Here is an 8,454-nt window from a genome sequence, read left to right as displayed (position 1 = left end):
CGGCGGCGATGACCGCGTGAACGATGCACCTTTTTGTCCTCTACACACACCGGCCGAAGGGATCCGGCTGGATCTGTGACCAGCGGTGAGCAGAGAGAAAATGTCGCTACCGCTGTCTAATTTATATCTGGAGAGGATGAGAGAATGAAGAGAGCAACCCTAGTAAAGCAAGCGCGCAGGCCCCTGCATCCATATATAGTGGAGTGATTACCTTTTTTCTCTCCACAACAAGCGTTTCAATTTGTGTACGTGGCATTAAAGAAAAGAAACTCTCTATTTAAGGTGTTCACTTGTGCTCCCCGCCCCTCCATTCATTGAACAACCCCACGGGTGAATAAACATAGAGTAAGTATTGTATTTATATAGAACGAACAAGCTCGAACTATTTTCGCGTAGTTAAAAGTTGAGGGCGGGACTTTTCCCGGGCAGTACGCGCGACAGTTTTTGGGTAGGCGGTTTGACAGAGAGGCGAGGAGGGTGAGCGAGTGGGGCCGTGTGATTTGACGGAGCATTACTGCTGGAAAGACTTGTGATATGACCACTCACTATAGTCATGAATTACTGGCGCTCCGATCGAGGTGATGCCCCCCTTCCGTTCCGCGCTCTAATCTGGTGCATGACACGTCGACCCGGATGCTGGCTCTCCCACATGTCGGAGTAGTAAGAAGGAGCAAAGAATGATGCGGTATATACTAGTACTATACTACTCCCTCCGTTCCTAAATATAAGTCTTTGGAGAGATTTCACTATGGACCACATACGGAGAAAAATGAGTGAATCTACACATAAAATGCATCTATATACATCCGTATGTGCTCCATAGTGAAATATCTACGAAGACTTACATTTAGGAACAGAGGGAGTACTACTCAGGTCGGAGGAGTGCGAACCACGGCAGCCCAGTGAACTAGCCGTGTGAACCACGGTAGCCGAGTGAACCAGCAGTAGAAAACAATAATGTGGTGATATGGCCATAAAAAACAATGTGCTACGGTCCACACTGTAGCATGTACAGTAACACTCCTCTTTGTTTGGATACCTGAGTTAGAGCTAGTTTGGGTTGAAATAGCCTCAAATTATCGAAACAAGAGGGGTTAGTTTGAGCTATTTTGCTCTAACCCAGCTAAAAAAATAGCCCGGTGGAGAGGTTCTAATTGGGTTAGTTATCCTGGGCCCACTAAAAGAGAACTAAAAAAATCTCACCTGCCCGCACCAGATCGCTCCCCTAAAAAAATCTCACCTGCCCGCACCAGATCGCTGCCCCTCTCGCACGACTCCTCTCTGTTCCCCATAGGGCCGCCCGCCCAAGCGCCGCTCGCCCTCTCTCTCCTCCGGCCGCCCTCTCCTTCTGGCCTCCGCCGCCCTACTCCGGCTGCCCTCTCCCTCCGACCTTCGAAGGTCGCCCCGCTCCCCCTTCACCAGTCGTTTTCTCCCTCTGTCGTGCGCGGCAGCGACACATCTACCAGGGAGGTCGCGAGAGGGGTGAGTTTGTTCATTCCTTCTCTGTCTCACGGCCATATCATTGATCTTGCTTGCTCTAGCGATAATTATTATTTGGAAAAGTAGATCCTGATCAAACTTGCTATAGATTTGTGGTGCACGCATGGAATTGTTTGATGCTACTTGAGGAGGTAATCAATCTTTGTAGAGGCCCAAAGATTCAGGTCACCTTTCTAGGTATTTCAATTTCAGGCTTGCATTATTTGTAGAGGCCCAAAGATTCAGTTCACCTTTCTTGGTATTTCAATTTCAGGCTTGCATTGTTTCTAGAGGCCCAAAGATTCAGTTCACCTTTCTAAGTATTTGAGTTTCAGGCTTGCATTATTTCTAGAGGCCCAAAGATTCAGTTCACCTTTCTAGGTATTTCATTTTCAGGCTTGCATTATTTCTAGAGGCCCAAAGATTCAGTTCACCTTTCTAGGTATTTCAGTTTCAGGCTTGCATTATTTCTAGAGGCCCAAAGATTCAGTTCACCTTTCTAGGTATTTAAGTTTTAGGCTTGCATTATTTCTAGAGGCCCAAAGATTCAGTTCACCTTTCTAGGTATTTCAGTTTCAGGCTTGCATTATTTCTAGAGGCCCAAAGATTCAGTTCACCTTTCTAGGTATTTTAGTTACAGGCTTGTATTATTTATAGAGGCCCATAGATTAAGTTCCCAGTCGGCGGCAAGCGGCCCTGCTACCCATGCCGGTGTCGACCTCAACTCGCAAGGGCCGGCGACAGAGGGGTTCCCGAGGCTTCAGCTCTACAAAGCCTTCCTCTAGAGCAACGATGGTGAGCTCCTTCCTTGATGCGTGAGGGGATCCGGGCTCCCTCCCTATCGTGAACAACTTCCATGATGAGTTAGCTCATTCTTTGTTTCATGAAGTGTTTTTTTATTTTGTGAAGCTTGATTGACGACTTGTATGTTTAAGTGGGATATCTCATTTGTATGGACAAAGTAAAAATTATCATGTTTTGCATGCTTGATTGTATATATATAGATGGTTCATTTATGTCAATTGTGAGCGGGAGGAGGCCACAGAAGAGCCGACCACACCAAGAGGGTGCTTGGATCCAAGGGACTTATTTTAGTCTGACTAAAAATAGGGTCCAAAGTAGTCAAATGATTGAGATAGAGCATTTATTGTCAATCTAACCCTGCTATCCATACACCCCTTTGGTTTAGAGTTAGTTCAGGGTTAGGATCTAACTCTAACCTCTAACTGAGTTAGAGTTCTCCTCGTCTCGGTTCATCACCATCATACTTTCCCCATTCCTGTGTTTTCAGTATCCTGCGAATCAAAGAGGCCCTTTTTTCGGGAAAAATCAAAGAGGCCCTTAGACTGGTTTAGGTCTGGTCATATTTTATAAACAAGTTATGTCCAAAATTTAATGAACGTGCTCGGGTTTCCATGAAAATAATCCGGTTTCATGTAGTAATTCATTGATTTATTTATTCTTCTGCGAGGGGTTTGCATGTAATTCGTGAGCTCTAAAATGTAAAGTACCCCGGCATATGCTCCGAGTCGTGCATGCACTACGACCCAGATGCTCTATGTCCCACATGTCGGTGAATGGGAGCACGTGGAAATAGCCTGGGAGTACATATAGGAGGATAAATGCGTGAAAAATATGTACTGTGAAGCGTAGTCGCGGTGCGAAAAGTAGACCTAAAGTGATGACAGCTATAGGTCGCACGCACCCAACTAGTGGTACGACTAATTTTTCCCTCAAAAAAAAAGAGGCACGAGTGCTCAGTACTCCTATTCTATAAACACGAGTCCCATCTGACAACAGCGTCCGTGCTACAGCTAGCCCTCCTCCCTCGTTTCTCTCTTCTACTCTCTAAAACTCGGTCGACGCTCGGTGGGTGGGGTGGGTTTGCTCAACTGCGGCCCCACCTCACAGTGAAAACGTTACGACTGGAATAAAAAATGCCATATACTCCCTCCGTTCATAAATATAAGCCTTTTTAGATACTACTTCAAATGGAATACAGCATACAGATGTATGAAGACATAGTTTAGAGTGTATATTCACTCATTTTGCTCCGTATGTAGTAGTCACTTGCTAAAATCTTTAGAAAGACTTATATTTGGGAACGGAGGGAGTACTATACTAATAAAACATTAAGGCCACGAGGCGATGCAGTGCTGGTTATAGGAGGCAAGAACAAGAGATGCATCCATCGATGACGTCCACCTCCTCGACTCAGGGCGCTGGCCCACCGAACGACGCCTAAGTAGAAGCGGCTTTTGTGGCCAGGTCGACGTGCTTCTGAACAATGGTGTCCAAAGATTCCAGCCGCTGGAAGAAGGCCAACGTCTTTCTGTCCTCGTTTGCCTTGTAATGGACTATGTAGACGATTTCCTCGTAGACGTGGATGTGCAGGTCGACGGTTTCTTGCATGGCGAGGCGCTGCGCGGCGAGCGCGGCCTCGAGGTGCACATTCTTTGTCGCGACCTCCGACACCTGCAGGGCCACCAGGGCTTGAAAGAGTTCGTCACCATGTAGGCCGATGAGGGTGGCAGGCAATGAGGAGCCTGGGCACGCGGGCTGGAGCAGTACGGCAAGGTTGTCCGCGCGCTTCTTGAAGGCGGTGAACTTGCGGATGGAGTTGACCATCATGTCATCCATGCGAGAGGCGAAGCCGGCGTCGGCGAGGGGTATGATGCCTGCGGTCGCCAACACCGTCTGGAAACGCTGCGCTGTGCGGGGCCGCAGGCCGGTGCCTTGGATGATTTGGCACAGCCGACTGCCGCTCATGTCCATCGCCTCCATAGGTGCTTGTGGCTTCTGGTCACTTGGTCTTGGATTGGAGTGAGCAGTGTTGCGCAGAGACTTGGGAGTAGATGGATTGGAGTGGTGGGGTGCCTTTATTATATGAGAGTCCAAACTCTGTTGCATTCACATCGTGCTGGCTCTAGTCTGCTTCTCCAAGGCTAGTCACAATGGGCAAGAACATAAGCTAGTAACTTACACACTTCTCTAGACTATGTTACTACCTCCATAGTGGGTAGGAACATCTATGTAGTTGAGGATGCATCATTGACCGTTCAACGTAATTCGGACCAGCCCAATTAATTCCCTTTGCATGTAATTGAGGATGCATCATTGACCGCTCAATGTCTCGGGAACCGCTACCCTCTTACTCCTTGGCATTCAAGCACCTATTGACCCGTCGACGACTAGGTGCCTATGGTGACTTCATAAATTTCAAGATGATAGTGTTGTGCGTGTGTGTGTTCATAGGGGTGAGTGTATGCGCGTGTATATGAGTGCTTGCGTCTGTACTGTGTCAAAAAACGTAAATGCGTGTCAAAAAGAGACTAGTCAGTATACTCAATATTGTGAACCTCGGAAAGGAAAACGATAGAACTAGTACGTATTTATTTACGGTGCAGATTCACTCATTTTGCTCCATATGTACTCCGTCTCGGTGTAGTCTAGTCACTTGTTGAAATCTCTAGAAGGGCAAATACTCCTTTCTGGTTTACAGGGCTATACTAGCAAGTAGTTGTACGTACTAGTACAATAGTGGGCTCACATAGCAATTTTGTCTCATGCAAGAGCCTGGCTATATGCGTGCTCCAATGTTCGCAACTGCAACATTCGGTTTGCGCTTGGATCTTCGCCTCTTCGAGAAGACGAACAATGATGTTACAACTACTGCTTCTACAGTGTCGAATCCACTGCTGCATGTCCGTCCACCGCGAGCGGGATGGATAGCTTGTTGTGGAAGTACTACTAAGCAAAAGCCTGTCCTCGTTTGCGAGCAACCGCGCACATGGGCGAGGGAGAAGGCGTGTAGTAAAATCAAGCTTCTCCTCGTTCTACGAGTTGACATGACACATCATAGCACTGGCCCCACATGCTTGCCTCTAAACTTGGCCGAAAGACCCGCAGTGTACAATATATTTGCTGCAACCTCTAACATTTACCCACCATAAATTAAAATATATGTGGCCGTATGCATCATTCTGATGCAGAGGCCGGGGAGTCCCCCCTTTTCGAAAAAAAAACAAATTAAAATATATATTCCTGTCTTGGCCAGATGAGCGTGCGAATTACAATCACCAGGGTGACAGGTAGGGCTAGAAGACTATTTTAATTTAAAAAAAAAAACTTCAAGACAGCCACATAGCATGGAGCCGACCCCAACGATTTTAAGCTTACAGGCACGGTACACTCTATCTAGACTACTCTACACATGAAACTGCCACACGAGCGTCTGGGCTGCGCTTGGCTCTTCGCCTCTTCGGGAAGTCGAACAATGATGGTGTACTACTACACTAGAGGAGTACTACAGTACGCTTCTGGCCATCTGGCACTGATTGAACTGCTGCATGTCCACCGCGTGCGGGAGGGAGAGCGTGTAGCGAAAGCTTCTCCTAGTCTTGCCAGCCACCACACTAATGCGCGAGGGAGGGACGCTCCTGTCTTTGGGTGTATGACAGGTGGGTCCGACAGGTGTGTGGCAAACCTGTCATACAGCCAAAGGCAGGTGTAGTTAAGTCCGCGAGGGAGAGGATAATCAAACTTCTCGTTGATGTACGAGTTGACGCGACACATCAAAGCACTTCACTTGATATATTTCAATAATTTGCGTTTAACGATGCATTAGTTACAATGCATGCATGCATGCCGTGACTCTTCTTTTGATAGTACTTGCATGTGTTGATTTAATGCACCTTGAAGGATGGTTGTGCACGAGGAGGGCGAGATCATGGAGGCCGAACATGAATAGGACTCGACGATGGAGCTCTCTAAGGTCTCGATGGACCTCACTGTGCTCCACTGCCCCTTGTGCCTCCGCCCCTTGACGCCTCAAGTGTATGAGGTTCGAATACACCTCGTCCGTTTGGCTGATTCAGCAAGGTGCGGGTTTCTTGATTGATGTGCTGTTGGATTGATTTCTGCAGTGCAAGGGAGGGCACCTGTCCTGCGCGGACTGCCGTGTCAAGCGCCCCGGGAACCAGCGGCAGTGCCAGAAGTGCAAGCGCAGCGGTGGCTTCGACGTGCGGAACACGGCGATGGACTCCGTCCTTTCGTCGGTGAGGGTGGAGTGCCCGCACAAAGGCTGTGGGCTCTACGTCACTTACCACAAGCTTGCCGATCACCAGAGCGTGTGTCCGCTCGCGCCCTGCAAATGCCCCATGCCCGTCTGTGGCTATGAAGGCCCGCCGCCGGCGCTCTACCACCGTATCAGCACCGCGCATCCCATGCCCGTGCACAGGATCTAGTACGGCAAGGTGCTCCAGCTGCAAGTGCCACTATCGGAGCCACGGCTCTTGCTGTTCACGGAGGAGAAGCGTCGCGCGTTTTTCTTGGTCGACGGCATGCTCGACATCGGCGTGCCTATCACCGTGTCAGTCGTCTGCATCAAAGCGGGGGCGTCCCCACTACCGCACTACTTGGCCAAGCTGTGGGCGAACGGCCCTCCGGGGGAGCCTAAAGTCACGACTGACGCTGTCAAGGTGGAAATGGAGGTGACAAGCAGCAAGGATCCCGACGATGTTGACGTGCATGAGCTGACCTTCTTGACAGTTCTGCCCAAGCTGCTGGCCGGGGCTAAGCTTGTGTCCCTCCACATTCAGATTGACAAGCTCACGTCCTAAATGTTTCGACAATGCCTTTTGTTTATCTTAGTAATATGCTAATATAGGGATTACCTTGGTCTACTTTACCTTAAGAAATGGTGGGTTTTGGTGGTGCTGCAGCAATTACTTCGACATCAGGTCAGTAATTTCCAACAGTCAAACGGATATTTTGTGTCTGTTGGATATAAAGTTCCTTTGGGTAAGAGTACTACTTGTCATCAAAATGGGTAAAAGGAGATGTATGTAGACGTATTTTAGTTCTAGACACGTCCCTTTTTATCCATTTTTGATGACAAGTACTCCCTCCGTTCCACAATAGACATGCCTTCCATTTGTCAAAATATAGATGTATCTAGACATGTTTTAGTATATAGGTACATCCATGATAGAGCCAATCGGATGGTTGAGAACACTACAATTCGTAGCTATAGATGCGTGTGTGACTCGCAGATGCAGAGGCCGGGGGTCATCATCCTCCTTTTCGAGAAAAACAGACGCGTGTGTGAGAGGACGAGTGCGTGCGTGCACCTGTTCTCTTCCTGTATAACGTACTACTAAACTCAGAGTAAAAGTTTTTGAGCTTGCGTATTTTCACATTCCAAATTACTCCACGCTATATTGAATTGCAAACCTGTTCACACCGATCACAACCTAAACGGTTTCCCACTTAGGAGCGTATTAGTACCACACTAGTATATTGAATTCCAAACCTGTTCACACCAATCACAACCTAAACGGTTTCCCACTTAGGAGCGTATTAGTACTTGGTTATAAATACTAGTAGATGCCAAGATGACTGCACATTGCTCCTCAACTCCTCATCCACAAAAACAAACAAGTCATTCAGCATCCTTCCCTTGCGTCTGCCATGGCCAGCGTGAGTTCTGGGTCGAGAGATTGCTACCGGGGAGAGGCGAACATGGAAGCGGAAGCACGAGAGATGTCCCGCCTCGCTGCGAGAGCAGCCGACATGTCCCGCCGTGCCGCTGAAGCAGCACGTAGGTCCCGCCGCGCTGTCGATGCAGCAGACTGGTCCGGCCGCGCCGCGGAAGCAGCAGAGATGTCCCGCCGTGCCATGAATGCAGTAGAGATGTCCCGCCGCGCCGCGGCGGCCTGGGAAAATTTCTCGCGGGCAGGCGACGACTGTTACAGGCGCATGCATGCGATCGTCCATAGCCAGATGGATCAGATCTCCGGCTTGGCGAGGTTGCAGGACGACATGAAAGCCTCGTTTGAACAGGCTACCGGTGTCATCCGACAACTAAGGGAGGGAAATGAGAGGCTCCGGGCCGAGCGCGACCTGCTGAGGGAGAAGATCGTCCAAAGTGCAGACCAGCAGGAGGAGACCAGTGCCTTGTTGAAGAGGACCGGC

The sequence above is a fragment of the Triticum dicoccoides genome, chromosome 7B, assembly GCF_002162155.2.
Source record: "Triticum dicoccoides isolate Atlit2015 ecotype Zavitan chromosome 7B, WEW_v2.0, whole genome shotgun sequence".
In the NCBI taxonomy this organism is placed as follows: domain Eukaryota; kingdom Viridiplantae; phylum Streptophyta; class Magnoliopsida; order Poales; family Poaceae; genus Triticum; species Triticum dicoccoides.
Note: the sequence above shows the minus strand (reverse complement) of the source record.